Below are 12,709 nucleotides of genomic sequence, written 5' to 3' on the forward strand. Positions count from 1 at the left end.
CCTTGAAAGACTTCTATAATCTGGAATAGCTATTCTGTGAGTGTGTACCTATATGTGAATGCATGTATTATTATTATGTATCCTTCTATCAGGAATCTTATTTAAAAATAGATATTTTAATTTAATTATCTAATTACTTTTACTAGATATGTTGGATCTACAAAATAAACTAACTTACACATAATTATTATATGATAGAGAATAACTATAGAATTGGTAATATATGGCTGAGAAAATAAAAATATCCTTCATCCTGTATTCATGGACCAATGTGTACCAGTTATGGATAAAGTACTTGAAATACAAACATGAATAAAATTACCAGGGTCCATTCTGAACTCTAATTCATTGATGTCACTGGCCAATAAGCTAATACAACCCATTCTGCTATTCAGTAGTAGAAACTTCTTTGTGCCTCAAAAGGCTCCTTTTCTTTTTCTCTCTGGGCTCTAGTAAACAGCTATCTTCTTTTCCTCTGGTAGCTGCCATTACAACCTCTTTTTCCTAGGGTTCTTCACCATGGAAGCCTGGATTTACAGCGGATGTGGTCTTCTAAGTTGTATACCTCTTGTTTGCTACCCATTAAGATGTGAATGCAGACCTTATTCTACTTACAGTTCTACAATTAATCCTGATTAAGGAGCACAGAGGAGAATTTCCAAAACAAGTGCATTAAAAAACCTAGAATCCATATATTGTACTTCTCAATTTTAAGTGTTTTTCAGAATCACTTTCTGAGAATTTTTAAAATGCATATCATGGGGTGCACCCAGGACCTACTGAATCAAATATATGGTAGTGGGCACCTGGGTATTCCCATATTTTAAACAAGTCCCCTGAGGGAAAGAAATCTTTAAAAAGTAATAATATAGCCCTTAACTGCAGATGGTAAATAAAATTCTAGGAAACTTGTCTTTAAAGTAGCATCTTTAAACTCTACTTGCTAATGACAAGAATACAGACTTTCATGTATATCTAAAGTAAATAGTTAGTTAAATTATTTCCTTAAAGCTCATATTGATCATTATTACTAATAAAAACATAAATGAAATACAAAAAATATAGCAGAGCTGACATATCTTCTCCAAGTGTATCCCTTTTGAACTGTACATCATGAAGTAAAATCAATGATGATTTCATCAGATATGCCAAGGAAACAAAAAACAATTATCCAAAATTTTAAAGACTATGTAAAATATAGACTCAAATCAAAGATAGTTAATGGTGCACTTCCAATGCAAAAGTACATTAAAATATTTGTATTTAAGAATTATTTTATTCCGAATTCATATTATATTAGTACAGTAGTAAATATATATCATTGCTAAATACGTATGTGCTGGGATATTTCAGATAGTTCTTACTCAGAAGTGTGCAGTCACATCCTCAAAAATTCTACAAACAATAAATGCTGGAGAGGATGTGGAGAAAAGGGAATCTTCCCACACTGTCAGTGGGGATGTAAAGTGATACAACTACTATGGAGAACAGTATAGAGGTTCATCAAAAAACTTAAAATAGAGCTACCATATGATCCATCAATTGCACTCCTGGGCATATATCTGAAGAAAATGATAATTCAAAAAGACACAGGCACCCAATGTTCATCACAGCACTGTTTAGAACAGCCAGGACATGGAAGCAACCAAAATGCCCATCAGTGGATGAATGGATAAAGATGTGGTACAAATATACAATGGCATATTACTTAGCCTTAAAAAAAGAATAAATAATTTGCAACAAGTTGTATGGATTTATAGAGATTATAATATTAAGTTAAATAAGACAGAGAAAGACAAATATCATATGATATTGCTTATATGTGGAATCTTAAAAGATGGTACAAATGAACTTGTTTACAAAACAGAAGTAGAATCACAGATGTAGACAGCAAACTTGGGGTTACTGGGGGAAAAGGGGAGCATAAATTGGGAGACTGGGATTGACATATACAAATCACTATATATAAATTAGAAAACTAATAAAGACCTACTGTACTGCAAAGGGAACTAGACTTAATACTCTGAAATGACTCATACGGGAAAAAAACCTAAGAAAGAGTGGCTATACATATACGCATAACTGATTCACGTTGCTGTACAACAGAAACTAGCACAACATTTTAAATCAACTATACTTCAACCTAGTGGAGGTGATGGAATTCCAGTTGAGCTATTTCAAATCCTAAAAGATAATGCTGTGAAAGTGCTGCACTCAATATGCCAGCAAATTTGAAAAATGCAGCAGTGGCCACAGGACTGGAAAAGGCCTGTTTTCATTCCAATTCCAAAGAAAGGAAAGCCAAAGAACACTCAAACTACCACACAAGTGCACCCATCTCACACTCTAGCAAAGTAATGCTCAAAATTCTCCAAGCCAGGCTTCAATAATAAGTGAACCGTGAACTTCCAGATGTTCAAGCTGGTTTTAGAAAAGGCAGAAGAACCAGAGATCAAATTACCAACATTCATTGGATCATTGAAAAAGCAAGAGAGTTCCAGAAAAACATCTATTTCTGCTTTATTGACTATGCCAAAGCCTTTGACTGTGTGGATCACAACAAACTGGAAAATTCTGAAACAGATGGGGATACCAGACCACCTGACCTGCCTCTTGAGAAATCTGTAAGCAGGTCAGGAAGCAACAGTTAGAACTGGACATGGAACAACAGACTGGTTCCAAATAGGAAAAGGAGTACGTCAAGGCTGTATATTGTCACCCTGCTTATTTAACCTATTTAACCTGTATTCAGGTCAAGGAGCAACAGCTAGAACTGAACATGGAACAATGAATTGGTTCCAAATTGGGAAAGGAGCATGTCAAGGCTGTATACTGTCACCTGGCTTATTTAACTTATATGCAGGGTACATAATGAGAAACGCTGGGCTGGATGAAGCACAAGCTGGAATCAAGATTGCCGGGAGAAATATCAATAACCTCAGATATGCAATGACACTATCCTTATGGCAGAAAATGAAGAACTAAAGAGCCTCTTGATGAAAGTGAAAGAGGAGAGTGAAAAAGTTGGCTTAAAGCTCAACATTCAGAAAACTAAGATCATGGCATCTGGTCCCATCTCTTCATGGGAAATAGATGGGGAAACAGTGCAAACAGTGTCAGACTTTGTTTTGGGGGGCTCCAAAATCACTGTAGATGGTGACTGCACCCATGAAATTAAAAGACGCTTACTCCTTGGAAGTAAAATTATGACCAAACTAGATAGCATATTAAAAAGCAGAGACATTACTTTACCAACAAAGGTCCATCTAGTCAAGGCTGTGGTTTTCCCAGTAGTCATGTATGGATGTGAGAGTTGGACTATGAGGAAGGCTGAGCACCGCAGAATTGATGTTTTTGGACTGTGGTGTTGGAGAAGACTCTTGAGAGTCCCTTGGACTGCAAGGAGATCCAACCAGTACATCCTAAAGGAAATCAGTCCTGAATATTCATTGGAAGGACTAATGCTGAAGCTGAAACGCCAATACTTTGGCCACCTGATGAGAAGAACTGACTCATTTGAAAAAGCCCTGATGCTGGGAAAGATTGAAGGTAGAAGGAGAAAGGGATGACAGAGGATGAGATGGTTGAATGGCATCATCGACTCAATGGACATGAGTTTGAGTAAACTCTGGGAGTTGGTGATGGACAGGGAGGCCTGGCGAGCTACAGTCCATGGAGTGGCAAAGAGTCGGACATGACTGAGCAACTGAACTGAACTCATATTCCAATCAAAATTAAAAATAAATAAATACCTTATATTTGAATTTAAAAAGAAGTGTGCAGTCAGAAAAGTCTAGAGACCAAAATTATAGACCTCTTTGTTTTATCCAATTAAAGGATTTTTTTTTTTCCCCCACAGAGTCTCCACTCTTCAAGCAGGAAAGTCAATCAAAGAGGAATCACTGAATGCCTTTTTATCTTAAGTGGATAATTTGTGTTCTTTTTGGGACTTCTACCCAAGTGGCACTTTTTGGGCACTCAGTCATGCCTAGGAATCATTTCCTTTTTCATGGACAAATTATTAAATGGCAAAATAATTAGTTAACTAATGATTATTATTAAACCATACAATTCCATGAATGCTATTGCTGATTGTTGAAAATGGTTAGACCACAGGTTAGCAATAGTAAATGATAACAATAATAATTTAATGACAATTTTCTGGCAATCATTATGCTAAAACAGTTCATCAAAGACAGTTTTTTCTTCTTGTATAAATAAAGAAAAATCTATACATAGGAAACTAATTGCTTGGCAGAGTTATAAAAGACTTCATAAGAGTGAACATTTTTATAAGTCCTTGACAGATAAATGGGTATTTGCTTAGGCACCTCTTGGCAAAGGACATTTCTAGGCAAAGCACCACCACAACAAAAGAGTTCTCACATTGATTTCTGGGAATTAGAACACTCTCATTCTAACTGACTAGATCCTCTATTTCACTGGCTAAATCTTGCTCTTCTTTATCATATTGACTTTTCTCCCCTTATCAGTCTTTCTTGTCTATTGAAGTGTCTGTTGAATTCAGTATCCCAAAACAAATATCTTCTCATTTGTTTGTCAGTAATCTCCAAATATTATTTTCACTAGGCTATAAGATTTGTAAGAACAAGGACCGTAACTTTCTCACTCATTTTTATCTTTCCAGAGTCTAGGAGTATATAAACATATAGAAGGTATGAAATAAATACTTGCTGAGTGAATGACTGAATATATCAGTCTGGCTTGTTAACAGGCATAGGCACTATCACCTAGTGGTATCTAGACAGAGTGAAAATAAATCCTAGTTTGGCCTAAGTTTTGAAGACTTCCACGTAAAGAGAAGTCACAGCATGATGGCTAAAGAAGTATAGAAACCTGAGGGATAATAAAAAGGTGTATATCAGATTAAACAAATTGGCCCTGAATCCAAGATGCTCCATATTACTCAATTTGTAATAATAGCAGGTAATTTTTTGATGTTGCTAAACCTTGAGGTCTATATTTCTAATATTCAAATAACAGTAACATCTCTTTCCTAAGATCTTCACAGAGGTAGATATAATATGAAATTAATATAGCTATGCTTCAAGGCCTATGATTTGCACGGGTACCTTTCAAGCCCTAGTTGATGAGTATAGGACCATTATGAGTAGTTATACTATTTGCTGTTGAAGAAAATCTGGAATGTTCTAAAACCTTACAGCTTTTATATGAAAAAAAATTTAGTAGAATTTCCTGTAATAATCCACAAGGTTTATATGACCCTGGGTATAATAAGTTAGAAAGCTAAAAGGATCTTTCTTAAATTATCAATGATAAGATACACATTCTAATAAACTTGAAAGAGAAAAAAATGATTTTTTTCTGTGAAAAAAATTACCAAATTATTATTATATGAACAGGTCAAAAAGAATCATAGGAAAATGTGTATATGTGCATAGTCTGACCAGTTTTTATAATGCTAGATTTGGGGATTATATGCAGAAATAACTATTTAACTTATGATTATAAAAATAGATGTTAAATTAAATGAATTTAATAGAGAAACAATCATCTTATTCTCACCAGACTAAAATTCAGTAACATCTTTCTCTTTATTTTGTTGTTTCTTCCCTTTCCTAACAAATGATACTAGAGAGAACACCTTGAAAGTGAAACTGTTAATCGCTCAGTTGTGTCCTACTCTTTGTGACCCTATGAACCATAGCCTGCCAGGCTCCTCTGTCCATGGGATTCCCTAGGCAAGAATACTGGAGTGGGTAGACATTCTCTTCTCCAGGGGATCAGACCCTTCGAGGGACTGAACCTGCATCTTCTGCTTGGCAGGCGGATTCTTAACTGTCCAGCCACAAGGGAAGCCCAGAGAGGTCACCCTATGTACAACTACATTAATAAACAAATTATTAAAAGAGTACAAATATTTTATTATAAATGTATACAACTAAAGCGTTATTTTCTAACGATGATCAATGTTGGAATGTGAAAATTGTCCAGTTACTATCAATCTACAATGCTGAATCAGTAATTTTACTCTAAAGAGCTGATCATGTTTGTTAGAGGAAGAAAGTGCCAACTAACCAAAACAATATGTGTATTCTATTACTCTTCCCATTTGATGTTTGACAAAATAAAATAGTGCCTACCCAAACCACAATATCAGGTTATGTATCCAACTGAGTTTTGTTTACTTGAATTGATACACAGGATAGTACACGTTTATGGGTTTGTATTACCACAGCCACAGATGGTAGCCACTGAATATATGACATTTTTACATACATGCGCATGTTTTCAATGATGCTAAACTTAATAATTTATGTATTTTTTATATAGCCCGTGAGACTGAAAGGCAGCCAAAGAGAGCCACATCTAGAAATGTTGCTGATGTAAACTAAATTAAGTTGAGCATAATGTTATGCAAACAAAATGGAAACTAAAGATAAAACATACATATCAGATGCAGTTTTAGAACTAATCAAATACCATGGGTCATAAAGGTGAAAGACATTATGTGCTTCAGTTAAATGCTTAAAGGAAAATAGCTTCTGTTTAATGCTTCTGGAATAGTGTTCTCTCTTGTCTTCTAAAAACAATTACACAGCACTGAGCAGAATAACATTCTTAATCCATCTGTGAATAAATACAGACTGTGGTAGATGCAGTGGAGCCATTAACACACTGAATAATTAGAAAATAGTTACCTAGAGATACAGAATCTACAGGGTTAGTATTTAAAAAACAATACTCATACTCTAGAATTACAACAAAAACAAAAAACTTTACCTGAAACTTACTAGTAAGCATTTTTTATTGCAATTAATATTTAGCTCACCTGATAACATATAAATGAAATGAAAAATATCATATTGTAATTTAGCAGACTACACTTTCAAGGGAATTTCAACTGTTAGAGCTTAGTACATCTTTGGGTACTTTCAGCATGTGTAGACATTTTCAAAAATCTGGTAAAGTCTTTTCCCATACTGTGATAGCAAATAGAAAAACTTTTAAATGCTTTATTGTGTGTGTTTATAAACTAAGCACACTATATTTATTAATTAACTGATTACTGATAAAAATAAATATCAAGAAAGGCAATGACCATGACTCGTGTGCCCAACATAAGACAAATGTTATTCTTAACATCAGTACTATAAATTGCTATAAACTGATAATTAATAACTTCTAGAAAAAATCTGCAAGAATAGAAAGCAGTTCTTTTAATACTTCACAAAATAAGCTTTCTTATGGGCAAAATTTAGACAAGTCATGATTCTGTTTAACGCACTGTAGAAACCACTATTTCATGAAGTTTAACTTAACAGATATTTTGCCTGAAATGCAATCACACTGTATAAATTTGCTATAAATTGAGTGGAAATGAAAAAAATAGCTAAAACAAACAATAAATAGTGCATGTTTTGAAAATAAAAATACAAATTTATAGATTAGGTTTCAGAAGAAAATCTAATTATCAAACCTAAAATTTTAAAATAAAAATATTATCTTTAGTAAATCAATGAATGAAAGCTAATTTACTCCAACTGTATAAATTTTTGATATTAAAATATATTTAAATGTCTAATTACACAAACACACATGCACACATATACAATACACAAATAGAATTTTTTTTTAAAGTTTAGCCCATAACAAAGCTGAAAAATGAAAGAGATCACACAGATACCATATTTCTCAGCAGAATAAGCAATTAGCTCTGAAGTCTGTTTTAGAAAAAAAATACTAATTGAATAGGTACACACTGCTGTTCTAAAGCTAGGGTTTTTCCAGCAAACACGATTTTTGCTTTTTTGAAGTGTTTTGATGTTAACAATCCAATTGCTACATGGAAGTAAATGCTTAGACTTTTTATCTTCACCTAAAAGCACAGGCCACATGAATCCTCTCCAGATGATATCGACAAAGAAAAAGGTGGAGGGAATATTGTGACTTCAATCTGGAAAAGGCCTTAAAGAGTTTAGCAAGCAGCAGTAGAGAATAGAGAATTAGAGAATAGAAATAGTTTAAAAAAATGTTTAGAATTGGATCCCATTTCTCTTTATATTTTCATCCATTTTTAGAACTCATCTTAGTGGCTCAATTTTTCAGAAATTCTTTAAACTTGTCTTTAAGCCTATTCATCCTTCTTGGTTAAAGAGCATTGATGATGGCTATGTGTGAGATACTGAGCCAGGACAGTAGAGAATCATGGAATCTCCTACTTAATCTTTCTCAGCATCATAAACCTTGATTCTTAACATTTATTACAGTTCCAATTTTACATTTATTTGAGAGTCAATTGGATAGTATTTGTCTCTCAGCTAAACCAACAGTTGAGAAATTATTTTAACCACCATTTATCTTTAGGATCTGCAACACCGAGTCATAATACACGTTTGATGTAACATTTGATGAATGTATAAATAAATAAAAGCAGAGGCGACTCCCACAAAATCTTTTGGCCTAATCCTACTGAAGATCATGGTAAGCAATAAGCCTAACAGTCCTGCAGATCATATGTTGACTCATATCTTACAGTATTTACAGATCAGACAAATTAGATGGAGTAATGTTCAGCATGTTAGCTTAGCAGCTTTTTTTCCCTTTGTTGTTTTAGAAAAAGTTTCCATCTCTAAATATGATCCCTCTCAAAATAATCTTTAATCTTACTGAATGTTTATATCTATTGTAGTTGTGCTAGTTAACCCTTCAAACTGGTTATTAACATAAAAGAAGTCCATGATATAATTTTATATCATTTTGTCATTGTACCTTTCCTGTGTGAACTTCTAATGATCCTAAAATATTTATGCACATATGGATAATTTCCAATTAACTTGGGAGTATCAAAAGACTGTGATTTGAGGAATTCATTAATGCATAACTAAGTAAAAGAGGAGTAAGCCTATCTTGTATAAAGTAGCTTAAAAATAAATTTTCATTTTAGAAATCATTTAGGTTATGACTATATAATTATTAACAAATGTTTTGACAGGTGAAAAACAGGGCAAAATAACAAATAGATTATTTTCCTAGGTGTAGAAATGTATGTTTTATTATCAAGAGAAAGTTTTATGAAGATATTAATTAGCATTTGCTAAGAAAGATTGTGGTATGTGATAGAATTAGCACAAAATGAATTTAGTTCAGGATCATCCAATTAGCCAATCGTGCAACTTTGGGCAAGCCATCCTGACTCTCAGCTTATTGTCTGTAAATAAGCAGTTTGGATCAATAGATGGCAAACCTAAACTTACACAGTTTTCTATGGTAACTGCAGGAGTTATCATTTTACTTCTGCTATTCTTTCAAATTTTTGAATGCAGAATTTTAATACATTGTAAATAGTTTGCCAGGTTTAATAACCAAGACAAAGATTGAGAATTTCAGCATTTTTGTTATTTTAAAGAAAAGACATTTTAGTTGACCTTGATGAGATTTAAGTATGTAGATACTACATATGAAATGTTTAAAGTCTTAGCACTCAAAAACTAGTTGATCATTTATTATACTGAAAAAATCTTAGTATACTGAATTGAAGAGCTTGAGTTTTTAGAGTTAGTACTGGTTGGTAGTTTGATACTAAAATGTTACTTGGGGGAAAAAAGGAATAAATCATTATAAACTGTCAAAAGGAAGGTGGGATGAAGAAGATTAAGATGGAGAGATGGTCAATAAAGAACGATTAACTCTCTGGTTGTAAAAGCTTTCAGGTAATTGCTAAGAAACAGAGCATGTACTCAGTGGTGACATGTTCTGATGTATTTGCCTCCCCCAGTTCCTCTCCCTCCTCTTTTCGGAGGCCTCCTCCTCCTCCTCCTGAATGACAAATGCCTAACAAGTACCTACCCAGGAGACAGAACGTATATGTAAACTATGATGATTGCAATTTGCAGAAAGCTTTAGTACCATCACACAGGTTGTACTTATGTGTTTGTATGTGTATTATATCTAAAATCTACACTTTTATTACACTACAAAAATAAGTGGTATTCTCACAGGCTCAGTTTTACCATCAGTCATGCTGCTAAGTCACTTCAGTCGTGTTCGACTCTGTGCGACCCCACAGACGACAGCCCACCAGGCTCCCCCGTCCCTGGGATTCTCCAGGCAGGAACACTGTCATATCAGTAGATATATTTTGAGTTTGCTCTGTTAAAGAAAGTTAATACTCAGATTATTCCATACACTCATTTTGATTGATATATTTTGTTGTTACTACTATTAAGTTGAAAAGTAGACCATATATAGTGTTGATCTGGGGTTAAGTGAGACTAATAGGGTATAAAGAATTTTGATGGAGATAAAAGACTAGTAGGGGTGTAAAAGAGCCAAATGCCCTTGACTATATTCAATTAGAATGTTCACATAAGTTACCCTCATCTTTCTTCAGACCTCTGACCTCTCAAAGTCCAAAACAAAATTTCTGTCTTCCAATTAACATATCTAGATATTTGTAATGATGTATGGATTTCCTTTGCTAGTTAAAGCTGTGTGTGTGTGTGTGAAAGAGAGAGGAAGATGGTCTTTAAGTGCCTTGGCTTACTCACTTTCCATGCCATTCTTCTCTTCTCACATTTCCCAGTGGCAGTGTAGGGTGAGATGTGATGGAATAGGTGAGAATAAAGGGAGCTTATCACTTTCTCAAGGTCAGCTAGGCTTTTTCTCCAGGCTCAGATTTCTGATTTTTTGATCCTGTACAAAGTATATGTTGAATTTATATTTTGGAAAATGCCAAATAAGCAAGTAGCAAAATCAAAATTAGGCCTAACTTAAGGCCAGATAAATGAAACTGCAGTTTTGAAAGACCAATTGTTCACTCTACTCTGAGGTCAGTGAAAGAAGCAAAATTACTTTCATCTAGCTCAGGTGGTGATGCTATGACTAATTTATTAAATTATTTTCCTTCCTATAGTGAATGACCAATATAAAGACCTATCTTTCTTAGTTTTAGAACTTGAAGACGGGTAAAGATGAATTTCTTTGAGGCAATCCACAAATTAAATAATTTTTTTTAATGCTTAAAGTAAATACTGAATGTTTTCACAAAGTTAACATGACAGCCTTAACTTGTGTTTTTATTTATAAATACAAGTACCCGTTGCTTCACAAAGTCACTTAAAAAAAAATCCTTAACTTTTGTAGCTAGATATAGGGCAAAAGATCATTGCAGTTGGTAGGCAAAATAAAAATAACATTTCTGAATTTCCACCTGGATCTCTACTTTCACTGAATGTATACCTTGTTCAAGTCCTTTCTTGAAACAGAATGATTAATAGAGTCTTCACTGAGCATCAGAAGAAATGTTTACATTCTTAAAGAATACCATATTGATTTCTTCTAGAGCTGACTTCAGCAAACCATTTTCTCTACAAGCAATCATTGTATGTTATTAAGCATATATTCTCTGAAAAGTAGTGCATTGAAACATTTGTTGAAGCATTTCTTTCAACATGAGAACTACTATTCTACCTTGTTGGAACATCTTGCATAAATAAATGCCAAGGAAGTTATAAAACCTCTCCTCTTTAATGGAGTTTGGCTAAAGAACAATGATAAAAACTTCTGTGTATTACCAGTAATTATGTCACAGGTCACTTTAACCACTTATAAACATGTAATTAAAGAATGTGAAAAAAATTAAGTTTATGATTTCTCAATTAATCATAACCTTCACTGTGTCTGTTCTATTATTTATGACAATTGGAAAACAATTTGCAAATTTCCAAGCTATAAATATTGTTACTTTTGTGACATCAAGAAATCTGTTGGTAAGGAAGTAAGGCAGAAAGAAAATTCATTTAATATGATTTGTTGTTCAGTTGCTCAGTCGTGTCCGACTCTTTGCAACCCCATGGAGTGCAGCAAGCCAGGCTTCCCTGTCCTTCACCATCTCCTGGAACTTGCTCAAACTCATGTCCATCGAGTCAGTGATGCCATCCAACCATCTCATCCTCTGTCGTCCCCTTCTCCTCCTGCCCTCAATATTTCCCAGCATCAGAGTCTTTTCTAAAGAGTCGGCTCTTTGCATCAGGTGGCCAAAGTATTGGAACTTCAGCTTCAGCCTCAGTCCTTCCAATGAATATTCAGGACTGATTTCCTTTAGGATTGATTGGTTGGATATCCTTGCAGTCCAAGGGACTCTCGAGAGTCTTCTCCAACACCACAGTTCAAAAGCATTAATTCTTCGGTGCTCAGCCTTCTTTATGGTCCAACTCTCACATCCATACATGACTACTAGAAAAACCACAGCTTTGACTATCGGACCTTTGTTGGCAAAGCAATGTCTCTGCTTTTTAAAATGCTGTCTAGGTTGGTCATAGCTTTTCTTCCAAGGAGTAAGCATCTTTTAATTTCATGGCTGCAGCCACCATCTGCGGTGACTTTGGAGCCCAAGAAAATGAAGTTTGTCACCATTTCCAATGTTCCCCAAACTATTTGCCATGAAGTGATAGGACCAGATTCCATGATCTTTGTTATTTGAATGTTGAGTTTTAAGCCAGCTTTTTCACTATCCTCTTTCACTTTCACCAAGAGGCTCTTGAGTTCTTCACTTTCTGTCATAAGGGTGGTGTCATCTGCATATCAGAGGTGGTTAATATTTCTCCCAGCAATCTTGATTCCATTCACCCAGCCCAGCATTTCATATGATGCACTCTGCATATAAGTTAAATATGCAAGGTGACAATATACAACCTTGATATACTCCTTTCCCAATTTGGAACCA

At 34.3% G+C, this 12,709-nt stretch overlaps 1 protein-coding gene across 4 annotated transcripts in view; it reads right to left on the reverse strand.

Moving 5' to 3' along the window:
- The window catches only part of LOC145524398 (uncharacterized), a 1,208,145-nt gene that overhangs the window by 1,175,772 nt on the left and 19,664 nt on the right, over positions 1-12,709 (reverse strand). For 2 of the 4 annotated variants that reach the window (XR_014067471.1, XM_081536537.1), the window contains exon 2: positions 9,996-10,134. The gene's annotated coding sequence lies outside the window, so the exon portion shown is untranslated. Of the gene's footprint in view, positions 1-9,981; positions 10,135-10,532; positions 10,678-12,709 lie in introns of those variants that run through there. The other 2 variants (XR_014067465.1, XR_014067477.1) reach the window with 2 other exon arrangements.

This window comes from Giraffa tippelskirchi, chromosome 10, assembly GCF_054371585.1.
Source record: "Giraffa tippelskirchi isolate mGirTip1 chromosome 10, T2T-mGirTip1v1.2.pri, whole genome shotgun sequence".
NCBI classification, from domain to species: Eukaryota; Metazoa; Chordata; class Mammalia; order Artiodactyla; family Giraffidae; genus Giraffa; species Giraffa tippelskirchi.